The sequence below is a fragment of the Danio rerio genome, chromosome 1, assembly GCF_049306965.1.
Source record: "Danio rerio strain Tuebingen ecotype United States chromosome 1, GRCz12tu, whole genome shotgun sequence".
Classification (NCBI taxonomy): domain Eukaryota; kingdom Metazoa; phylum Chordata; class Actinopteri; order Cypriniformes; family Danionidae; genus Danio; species Danio rerio.
Window position 1 is genome coordinate 5222789 of NC_133176.1, and position 13007 is coordinate 5235795.

The window sequence follows — 13007 nt, forward strand, 5'->3', positions numbered from 1 at the left end:
CGGCCACCTAGGCTGAGTGATCAGGGGAGAAGGGCCTTAGTCAGGGAGGTGATCAATAACTTGATGATTACTCAGTCTGAGCTCCAGCGTTTTTTTGTGGAGAGAGGAGAACCTTACAGAAGGACAAACATCTGTGCTGCAATCCACCAATCAGGCCTGTTTGGTAGAGTGGCCAGACGGAACCCACTCCCTGCCTGAAGTTTGCCAAAAGGCATCTGAAGGACTCTCAGACCATAAGAAACAAAACTCTCTGGTCTGATGAGAGAAAAATTGAACTCTTTGCAGTGAATGCCAGGCGTTACGTTTGGAGAAAAGCAGCCAGCGCTCATCACCAGGCTAGAACCATCCCAACTGTGAAGCATGGTGGTGGCAGCATCATGCTGTGGGGATGTTTTTCAACAGCAGAAACTGAAGGCTAGTCAGGATAGAGGGAAAGATGAATGCAGCAATGTACAGAGACATCCTGAATGAAAACCTGCTTCAGAGTGCTCTTGACCTCAGACTGGGGTGACGGTTCTTCCTCCAGCAGGACAATGACCCAAAGCACATCGCTAAAATATCAATGGAGTGGCTTCACAACAACTTGGTGAATGTTCTTGAGTGGCCCAGCCAGAGCCCAGACCTAAATCCTATTGAACATCTCTGGAGAGATCTGAAAATGGCTGTCGCTTCCTATCCAATCTCAAAGAGCTTGAGAGGTACTGCAAAGAGGAATGGGCAAAAATTCCCAAAGACAGGTGCGCCAAGCTTGTGGCATCATATTCAAAGAGACTTGAGGCTGTAATTACTGCCAAAGGTGCATCAACAAAGTATTGAGCAAAGGCTTTAATTTTGAAGAAATAAATTTATTGAATACATTTTGAAATAAGGCTGTAACATAAACAAATGTGAGGGCTATGAACACTTTCAGGATGCACTGTAAGTAGTTTTAACAAGTAGCAACACTATTGTGTAAAACGCATTGGTCCAGATCTCTCAATGATAATAATAATAATAATAATAATAATAATACATCAAAATTTTAATTAAAAGCTATATGATATTTAGAAGTATAAACTAAGTTAAAAAGAAAATCTGAATTAAAACAGTTTGAACAGCAGAAATATAATATAATATTATAGAAACAGCAAAGTGTTAAACGCATTGGTCCAGATCTCTCAGTGATAATAATAATAATAATAATAATACATCAAAATTTTAATTAAAAGCGATATGATATTTAGAAATATAAACTAAGTTAATATAATATTATAGAAACAACAGAGTGTTAAACGCATTGGTCCAGATCTCTCGGTGACTTTAACAGATATGTCAACTCTCGCTCTCTCTCTCTCTTTTCCAGCAGCGACGGCGAATGATCCTCGTCCAAACGGATCCTGTTGCACGCGCCCCTTGATGCTTAAAAAACACCATGACGGGAAACAGCTGAGCGAGGGATAAAAAAGCAGTAAAGAAAACATATTTTTAACCGCATCAAATTCCTGCAGCATTCAGAGGCTCCACTGTCTCCACAGCCCGATTCTGTCAACCTGATTTTGATAAGTTGTTGCTTGTGTAATGTCTTGGTCGTCTTTCTTCCTCCTCCTCCTCCTTTTCACTGTGTCTTTTTTTTTTTTTTGCCCCTCACCTAGTCCAAAATTAGAGCTCCCTCCTCCAGCCCCCAACAGATATAATTAATCACAGTGGGATCGCGAGACATGTAATTATGTAGGTTACCTCTGAACGCTTCAAGCTCCTCCCACTTTATTTCCCATCGTCCCATGTAATCTTCACCATCACTCAAAGCAAAGTGGGGGTTAAAGTGCAAAGCCATCATTTATGTGCCGTGATTATTGCATTCATATGTCAGGGTCAAATAAGACGCAGACCATTACTAAATTGTTCATATATATCTTAATTTGTAAACATTCTGCGACATAGTGTAAGTAATGTGTTTTTATTGTTAATCAGCATTATTATTTGGATCAAATATAGTATTTTGATGAAGAAATTGTGTGGGTGTTTTAAATTTAAACGATGAACAGAAAAAAATAAAAATAAATATTGCCTTGGCTTCAATTACTAACTAAATTAACAAGTGATTATATTCATTAATGTACAAAAAAATGAACAAATAAAAGTTCTATATTGTATTATGATAATGACGATGATACTGATTATTATTATTATTATTATTTTATTATTATTATTATTGTTATTATTATTATTATTACTATTATTATTATTCGGTAAAGTAAAAGTGGTATTTTATGGCAATGTGTATTATTATTATTAATGGCAAAAAAAAAATGTCTGTGGTCTATGTGTGTGAGTGAGAGTGTATGGGTGTTCCCCAGTGATGGGTTGCAGCTGGAAGGGCATCCGCTGCTTCAGGCATATGCTTGATATGTTGGCGTTACATTCCGCTGTGGCGACCCCAGATTAATAAAGGGACTAAGCCAAAAAGATGAATGGATGAATGATATTATTAATGACAATTTGTATTATTATTATTATTATTGTTATTATTTTTGTAATTATTTTCCCAGAGATGGGTTGCGGCTGAAAGGGCATCCGCTGAGTAAAAATGTGCTGAATAAGTTGATGTTTCATTCCGCTGTGGCGACCCCTGAAAATAAATGAATAAATGAATTATTATTATTATTATTATTATTATTATTATTATTATTATTATTATTGACAATGTGGATTATTTTTATTATTATTATTATTAGTAGTAGTAGTAGTAGTAGTAGTAGTAGTATTTTTATTATTATTGACAGTGTGGATTATTGTTATTATTATTATTATTATTATTATTATTATTGACAGTGTGAAGCATTATTATTATTATTATTGACAGTGTGGATTATTATTATTATTATTATTATTATTATTATTATAAAGGGAAATGTGGATAATTATTATAATTGGTATTATTATTATCATTATTATTATTATTATTATTATTATTATTATTATTATTATAAATGGAAATGTGGATAATTATTATAATTGGTATTATTATTATTATTATTATTATTATTATTATTATTATTATTATTATTAATGACAATGTGTATTATTATTAGTAGTAGTAATATTAGTATTATTTTTAAAGACAAAGTGGGTTACTATTATTATTATTATTATTATTATTATTATTATTATTAATGGAAATGTGGATAATTATTATAATTGGTATTATTATTATTATTATTATTATTATTATTATATTATTATTATTATTATTATTATATAATTAATGTGTATTATTATTATTAGTAGTAGTAGTAATATTAGTATTATTTTTAAAGACAAAGTGGGTTACTATTATTATTATTATTATTATTATTATTATTATTATTGTTATTATTATTTAATTTATTAATCAAGGGGTCTCCACAGCGGAATGAACCGCTGTTTTTAATCTATATTGATTCAATTAATATTATATTATTATGATATTTGCATACTTGCATAATCATGGCTGCTAAGCTTTTTGCTAATGCAATATGGTGCAGCGGTAAAGCCTAATTCATTTTAATTCAAGTCTGATAATTAATCATAAAGCACAGGAATAAAGCAAGCAATAGATTGTGTCGATGTTAACAAAACTTGCCATCAGCTAATTAATTGCTGAAGTGATTTTAACACATTGTTTGTGTACATAAGTTTCAAGGCTTTGTACAAGGACATACGAGGCGCTTTTAACGCAAAGAAAATGAAATCTGGAATCCGCCATCTGTCCGCTCGCTCGCACTCATTAGGAAATGAAAGACAAACTCACCTTAAGCTATATCCAACTCTACCTCTGCTGTTTTCCCAGGCAAAAAACCGAGACGACTAAAAGAGAATTGTAATGAGTGAACTGGCAGAGGAATACAGTCTGCGTAATATTTCAAAGTCAAGTACAAACCTGTGGGGGAAATCATTTCCTTACACATTTATTTTAATAAACCGTCCTGCAAAAGCTCAGTGATGAAACGCACAGTTGTAAATCACACGTTTTAGGAATCCTGTGGTGTGCTCAATTCATAGGAAGTGCCTTTTATTGTGATGAATAGTTAGTAATGTTTCATTTGGAGGAGCATGTGAGGTTCTTCAACAGTTTAGCTGGTGAAAAAAAACGAAAACAAACACTGTACACATGGAGAGCCTCTCATTGTTTAGATCCCATTTAAAGGAGACCTGTCATGCCCATTTTTACAAGATGTAAAATAAATCTCGGATGTGCCTGGAGCAGGGGTGTCAAACTCATTTTAGCTCAGGAGCCACATGGAGGAAAATCTATTCCCTAGCGGGCCGGACCAGTAAAATCATGGTATATATAACTTGAAACAACAACTTCGGATTGTTTTCTTTGTTTCAATATGATCAACATAAAACATAAAGCTGGAGCGTGAGGACAACACGATCTTACAGAAACTCGCAACGTTTTGATTCAGTTGCTAATTCATATTCATCTCATTCGCACAATTTAGTATGATTTGCTTATCCACCAATGATAGTTGGGGTTTTGGTGTGGGTGCCACGCCTCTTCTTTTAAATGATACATTTTCGTACGACTGAACTTGTGCAAATTAGCCACAAAACTGACCAAATGTGAAATAGTTACATTTCCTTGTGGTATGGCAGGGCATATATGTGGTCTTTCTTTCTGAGAAGGCTGTAAAACTGATGCTGATTCAGGATTCTTTATCGCAGGGGTTCTCAACCTTTTCACTTTCAGCCCACTTCTTTCTCTAAACTATTCTTGTAGGCCCACCTAAAAAATGTGTTTTATGAAATGCTCATTTAAACCTTTATTTATAATAAATATATGTATTATATATGTAATGTATTATATAAATATTGATTTATTGATTTATTTATATAATACATTTGTTGTGCCTTCTATTATTATTTATTATCAGCAATTTATTAAAAATATATATTTTTTATTTAAATTTTATTACATATTAAATTAAAACTATATATACAGTTGAATTCAGAATTATTAGCCCCCCTGAATTATTCCCCCCCCCCCCCCCCCCCGTTAATTTTTTTTTTTCCCCAATTTCTGTTTAACAGAGAGGAGATTTCTTCAACACATTTCTAAACATGCTAGTTTTAACAACTCATTTCTAATAACTGTTTTATTTTATTTTTGGTGACCATGGTGGCCATTTTGAAGTCGGCCATCTTGGATCTAACTTTTGTTTTTTTCAATAGGAAGAGGGTCATTTGACACATCAAACCTATTGGGAATTTCACACAAAAAAAAAAAAAAAAAAAAACAATGGTGTGCTTGGTTTTAATGTAGCTTTATTCTTTTATGAGTAATTTACTTAGTTTCTGAACACTAATAACATAAACATAAATTGTGTTCAATGTGCTGCCCATTGTGTTGGATTGTCAATGCAACCCTCACTTTTCACACACTTATAGCAACACCGCAGGTGAAATGCCAGCATTTTTTTTTTTTTTTTGAGCATATTTAGCATATTTTTTATCAAATAAATGCAGTTATAGTGAATAAATAATGTCTGTTTTGGACATTTTGTTTATGTTTAGAAAAAAGCTAACCAGTGTAAGTTAACCAGATATTAGCATCACCAGAAACTACCTCCAAGGTGCACAAGAGACTATTCACTGCTGCATTTATGTCTATCCCCTTCTGACCCGTTTAATATTGTGTTCAAAGTGGATCTTTGTGCAGAAGAGCCCTAAAACCCATCTGATGAAGAGGCAAAGGTCATTTCTGCAGGTCTCGTCTCGTTTCTAACACGCGCTCTCAGGGATGAGTCAAAAAGGCTCCTCTGAATTTCACAAATGTCAATGGATATGCACACAGCTCTCGGGTTGCCATGGCAACACGCAGCTGATCTAAAAACAGAAAAAAAGTGCATGCAGTGATGTTCAGAGCAGTTTAACTTTTCGCATGAGTACTGCTTCCTTTCCTTCACACTCACACTACCTAACATCATAGAGTTGAGCTCTTCGCCAACTAAACACTGTAGGCGGATATGGTGAATGAATGAATGAATGAATGAATGAATCTTATTACCATATTCCCCAGTTGACTGGATACATTAATAATACCCCCCATTTGTTTATATATAGGAACTACTTTCTTCCGCCATTCATTCACTTCTGCAGCTGACATCAGAACAGCAGATAGTGTTGCTTAAAAACACAACGTCACGTTAGAGCTAGTATTTGATTGATTCTGTAGGCAATATCTAAATTGATGGTGATATCCAACTGCTGATTTTGCCCACATTTTAAGATTTAAAGGCTGAACGGCATGAAATGCCATCAGTCGCAGAGAGTTCCCTTCTCTGTTCACAATAATTAACCCAGAAAAAGCAAAGCAAACACAACCAGATTACTATGGTATAAATACAGCACTACAACATACAAATAGGAGAGATTGACTTAGAATGTCACTTACCTGATTAATAATGATTTGATCAGCTGTAGTATGAAATTACGCTAAGCTTTTCTCACCTAAGGACTTATTATGCAGTGTCTGTCGATATCTTGTAGCGCAGGAATCACCAAACTTGTTCCTGGAGGTCCTGTGTCCTGCAGATTTTAGCTCCAACCCTAATCAAATACAACCCTGCAGGGCACCAGACCTCCAGGAACGAGATTGGTGACCCCTGTTGTAGTGGAACGTCAACTCTCTTTGCTTTGCTCAATGACACGCTAATGGTCGCCTACGCACTGAATCAAAATTATTAATATTTAAAAAAAAAACACTATCCTTATAAATAAAATGCACAGTTGCAATCTAAACAACTACATTCTTGCCTCAAAAGTACATTATGTTGTTCAACAGCAGCAATATTTGTCAAACTGTAGTGAGTTTATTGATCTTCTGACATCAATCTTTGGTGCCGGAGTAGGGAAAAGAGGCTGTATGAGTGCTGATATTGCAGAATAACACACAGCTGTTATTTATTTATTTTTGGTATATTATATATTTATTTTTTTATTTCTTCTCTTTTTCATAATAATAATAATAATTACCTATTAATAAACTATTATTATTATTATTATTATTATTATCATCATTAGTAGTAGTAGTAGTAGTAGTAGTAGTAGTAGTAGTAATAGTAATAGTAGTATTAATTGTTTTTTTTTAAAACATGATATTTTTTAAATAGAATAATTGATTATCTTTCCAAACAAACAAACAAACAAACAAACAAACAAACAAACAAACAAACAAACAAATAAATAAATAAATAAATAAATAAATAAATAAATAAATGTGGGTTAGAATTTGTTGTTGTTGTTGTTGTTATTATTATTATTATTATCATTATTATTATTATTATTATTAGTAGTAGTAGTAGTATTAAAATAATCAGTTAAAATGTATATATTTGCAATTGTTTTATAAGTCTTTTATTTATTGTTTTTAGTTTTATTTTATTTTTAATGACACTTTTCACAACAACATAATTGATTTTATATACACGGTTGAAGTCAGAATTATTAAACCCCCTTTTTATTTTATTTTTTTCCCCATTTTAAATATTTCCCAAATCATGTTTAACAGAGCAAGGAAATGTTCACAGTATGTCTGATAATATTTTTTCTTCATGTTTGTTTTATTTTGGCTAGGATAAAAGCAGTTTTTTAATTTGAAAACCATTTTAGGGTGAGCGAATAATGATTTGAGTTAATTTTCTTTTTTGAGTGAACTATCCCTTTTAACATTCCACACTCAACAATGGCGGTTTTGCTCATTTTACATTGAAACTACATTCAGAATAAAACTTTTTATTTCTTCTTCAACCGTCCTTCAACCTGAGCAGAGGGAGTCTGTTTGATGCCATTAAAATTGAACATTACCCATAAACACCAAACCTGCATGACAGGAGCGATCCGCCAAGCTGGAGTACCTTGCAACTCCATCAAAATCAGCTCAGTGTCTTTCCTGTGGGACGCGTGCACCGCGCTCTGATTGGCAAATCTCAGTCTAGTTGCTGACTGCACACAATGCAAACTTCTTCTGTGGTCTGGAGGGATTTCGTCAGATGCCTCGAATCATTGTAATTCCTGAGTCGGTCAGGAGCGTTTCACTGGATGCTGTTCATTATAGAGCATTAATCTTGTCATGAACTGATCTTGAACCCGTTATCAGCATACGGCGGAAGTATAATTGGTGTAAGGAGATTTTTTGGAAGGATTTTTTTTTTTATTTATACGTCAGAGATGACTTTAGGGAGTCAAGAGGGACATTTGTATGAAAGCAGAAAAAAAGAAAAGAGCAGTTTATGCAGAAAATGTGCAATGAGTCTCTGTACTGCTCATAGCCTACGCTAAGACATATACAGTTAAGAAAGAATAAAATTTCCTACCACAGCTTAGCCTTACTACCTAATGACTTCAGCCCCATTGACACCCTCTGCCATTGCATTGGCGAAATGAACAAATGGATGTGCTAAAACCTTCTTCAGGTAAATAAAGTGAAGACAGAAGTCATTGCATTTGGGAACAGAGATGAGGTTCTCAAGGTGAACGCGTACCTTGGCTCTAGGGGTCAAACAACAAAAAATAAGGTCAAGAATCTTGGTGAGATCTGGTGAGTCAGATCTGTGTTCCAACAGTCATGTCAAAACAGTAACTAAATCAGCATACTATCATCTAAAAAACATTGCTGAAATGCTTTGTTTCCAGTGAAGACTTGGAGAAACATGTTCATGCTTTTATCAGCAGCAGAGTGGATTACTGAAATAGACTCCTCACTTGCCTTCCTGAAAAGACAGTCAGACAGTTGCAGCTCATCCGGAACACTGCTGCCATCTGACCAGTACCAGAAAATCAGATCACATCACACCTGTCTTCAGGTCTCTACACTGGCTCCCAGTTACTCTAAAAAATAGAATTTTAAGTTTTACTACTCGTCTATAAATCACTAAATAGCCTAGGACCTGAATACATTACATATATGCTCACTGAATACAAACCCAACAGATCATGAGGGTCATACAAACTAGTAATTCAAAGAGTTCAGTCAAAGCAGAGTAAATCCGCCTTAAGCTACTGCACCCCCCGCTGCTGGAATCAGCTTCCAGAAATGATCAGATGTGCTCCAACATTAGGCACATTCAAATCAAGACTGAAAACACATCTGTTTAGCTGTGCCTTTACTGAATGAGCACTGTGCTACGTCCGATAGATCACACTAAGACGTCTTTGTTTTCTTTTGAACTCTTTTATAACCTGTTTTAACATATTTTAATGTGTTTTTATCTGTTTTGTTTATTAGTTTTGATTTTCTTACACTTGTCTCTTTTATTCTTGTTTTTGTAAAGCACTTTGATAGCCATTCTGTACAAAATGGGCTATATAAATAAACTTGCCTAGCCTTACAGTTTAAATTATTAGCTTAAAGGGGCTAATAATGTTGTCGTTAAAAAGGTGTTTGAAATTGAAAACTTGAAAAACAAATAAGACTTTCTCCAAAAGAAAAAAATATTATCAGACATACTGTGAAAATTTCCTTGCTCTGTTAAACATTTATTCATTCATTTCCTTGTCGGCTTAGTCCCTCTCTTAATCCAGAGTCGCCACTGCGGAATGAACCACCAACTTATCAAGCTCGTTTTTATGCAGTGGATGCCCTTCCAGCCGCAACCCATCTCAGGGAAACATCCACACAGACTCATTCACACATACTCATACACTACGGACAATTTAGCCTACCCAATTCACCTGTACCGCATGTCTTTGGACTGTAGGGGAAACCGGAGCACTCGGAGGAAACCCACGCAAATGTCGTGAGAACATGCAAACTCCACACAGAAACGCCAACTGAGCCGAGGCTCGAACCAGCAACCTTGTTGCTGTGAGGCGACAGCACTACCTACTGCGTCACTACCTCACCTCTGTAAAACATAATTTGGGAAATATTTAAAAAAAGAAAAAAAATCAAAGGGGGCTAATAATTCTGACTTCAAATGTATATACAAAGATAGCAAAGATAAATAAATCAGTTATTAGAAATGAGTTATTAAAACTAATATTTTTAGAAATGTTTTGAACAAACCTACCCTCCGTTAAACAGAATTTGTGGAAAAAAATAAACACAGAGGTCTAATAATTCTGACTTCAACTATATATATATATATATATATATATATATCAATTATATCAATTATGCCTCATGTTTTATTGGCAGTTTTATTGATCACTAAGATATGATTGACTTGAATTTAAGCAGAGGTGGGTAAAGTATCCAAAATCTATATTCAAGTAAAAGTACAAGTACTTGTGAAAATTTTTACACAATTAAAAGTAACAATCTTAAAAGTTCAAAAGTCATATGGATCTTTTTTTTTATTATCATTATTTGACAGTAACATGGGAACGCCACCAAATGTAGCGAAGTAAGAGTACTGATTTTCCTCTAATAATTTACAGAGTAAAAGTACACATAATTAAATGTACTAAAAAAGTACACGTTACCCAATAACTTTACTCACGTAAATGTAACAAAGTAAATGTAACTCGTTACTACGCACCTCTGGATTTAAGTTACTTCGATTTAAAAATGAAAATTGGAAAAATAGCTTAGATGTAGCTAAGTTACTTTTGCCAAGTAGCTTTTAGCTTAGCTTGCTACATTACACAATGGGAAGCTTTTAGTGTAGTTAAGCTACATTTTAAGTAGAGTAGCTAATAGCATTTTTTTCAAGTAGCTTGCCCAACACTGCTCAACTAAATGTTTTTTTTGTGTTACTGACAAATAATTTTAGGCCAGTGCAGCTAATGTTTTCAAAAGTTGAGTGAAAAAGAAAAAGCAAAAGGAAATAAGGATTATGCTTTATTTTTTTTACTGGCTTATATTTTTTACAGTGCATATTGTATAGATGCAGCCACCGACTGAGTTTATGTCATTTGCAATAGTTAATGTGACTGCAGTAATTGCCCTTATAGCGTGTTGGTTTAGTTCATGGCTTATAACAGTCTAACAAAGACTAAATCCCTATAGGAATTTTTTTTTTCAGAGCTGTGGAAAATGTGCAAGCACCAATGCACTTATTGCAGACTTTGATTTGAGACCTAATTCTGAAACAGTTCCACACTATATTACTAGACTTTTAATCTCACGAGACGAATCTGAGAAGCAGGAGAGTTAAGCGATATTTGCTCTTCATTTAATCTCATTGAGAAATGCACAAGATCCTGTTTACGATTTTCTCTCCTACGGGAATGGAGACAAAAAGACGGCGTAATTAGTACTCGAGCATTGCAGTGTGATCAGAAATGCAATCTTACAATTGACAATCCTCTAATCCTAATATGGCGGAGGGTTTGATTCTCCTAAACCTGCCTGATTAGCTCTTAACCTCAAGTGCCTCCATCCTTTAAGAGTCCTTTTAAAACCTCTTATTGTTTGCTGTCCACTCGGTGCTGGCAGGAGCGAGCGTGAATCCTTCATCCCGAAGACAACAGCCGTGTCCTTCAAAGCGCTATTTCCCAAGTGCCATGTAGCGGCTTTATGCCCATCAGAGGCGACTGGGAGCCCGAGCGACTCTTTTGGCTGAAACGGCATCTTCGGCGACAGCCCACCAAAGACTCTTTGGCACGGCTCCTCATCCGGTTAAAGGAACGGGATTGGGATGCAGTTGGCAAGCCCTGGGTAAAACTGTTATCGCTCCCAAACAGATAAGAAGCAAATCTAATCAGAGGAGAAAAAAGGCATATACTGCAATTTTTCCACTTTTCTTGCTTCATTTTTTTTTTTATATTTCGCACTCTCTCTTTCTCTGCCTCTCGCTCCCGATTGACTTGAATCCATCAGGGGAGACTCAAAAGTGGCAGGCGAAATACAAATAGCATGATTTTTTTGAGAGAGTAGCAACCACTGTGAACCGATGACTCTTTTGTAAGGCAAAAATCAATAGGCGCCTTTGAGCAAATGGCCTAGTAACACATAAAGAAACTCTTTTTGAGTAACTCCAGTGGTTCTACGCGTACCATCTACGCAGAACAACAGACTGTAAGACATACGTCCTTATTTTCACCTCAGTCCTTCCCACAGGTTTGAAATATACTTGTGATGGCAGCCGGATTGAAACACAATTTTCCCCCAGAACATACCCCAGCAAGCAATTTTTGCTAAGATGAGTCTAATGGACGTCTAAACATAGCAGTCTTGGCTAAAACAAAGCTAAATTTGGGCTGTCAGTGAAAATCTAATCAATGTCTAAGAATAGGCCAAAATTACCCTACTGAAAAAAACAGCTTAAATCAGCATAGGCTGGTTGTCTGATTTTAGCTGGTCGACCTGGCTGGTTTTAGAAGGGTTTTGGCCATTTCCAGACTGGTTTCCAGCCATTTCCAGCCTGGTCTTAGCTAGTCAGACCAGCTGAATCCAGCTAAAACCAGCTTGACCAGCCTGGTTTAAGCTAGACATAGCTAGTTTTGGCTGGGCTCCCAGCCTGGCTAGGCTGGTCAAGCTGGTTTTAGCTGGTCATCTCCCAGCTAAGACCAGGTTGGAAATGGCTGGAAACCAGCCTGGAAATGGCCAAAACCCCTCTAAAACCAGCCTGGTCGACCAGCTAAAACCAGCCAACAAGCCTAGGCTGATTTAAGCTGGATTTTTCAGCAGGGTACACTAGTCGTCAAATAAACAGAAATGAATACATTTTGTACAGGATTGTCAAGATTTTAGTACATGTATGAAATACGTAATATATTAACATCAAATCAATAAAATATACAGCAAATGAGAAGTATGTAAAGTTTATTCATAAACTAATTTTGAGAGGATCACGTGATCATCATTGAACATGGCTGGTTCTGCATTAGCATGTATGATCCACCAATCAGGCCGTTCCTAACCCACTATAAAGAGCCAGGGTTTTTTACTACAGCCATCTTCGATTTGAAGAATCCCCCCTTCCACCCCTACCTCTTCACCTTTTCCTTCATAGGGTGGCATGGTGGTCCAGTGGTTAGCACTGTTGACTCACAGCAAGAACGTCACCAATTCTAGTACTTAAACAGGCTGGCGGTCGTTT

The 13007-nt window shown here is 35.4% G+C and overlaps 1 long non-coding RNA gene across 2 annotated transcripts in view; it reads left to right on the forward strand.

Moving 5' to 3' along the window:
• The window catches only part of LOC137495392 (uncharacterized), a 211069-nt gene that overhangs the window by 189302 nt on the left and 8760 nt on the right, over window positions 1-13007 (forward strand). Inside the window, exon 4 of one of the 2 annotated variants that reach the window (XR_012405390.1) lies at window positions 1343-1984. The exons of the other annotated variant lie outside the window; for it this stretch is intronic. This is a non-coding gene — a long non-coding RNA (uncharacterized lncRNA). Of the gene's footprint in view, window positions 1-1342; window positions 1985-13007 lie in introns of those variants that run through there. 2 annotated transcript variants of the gene reach the window in all.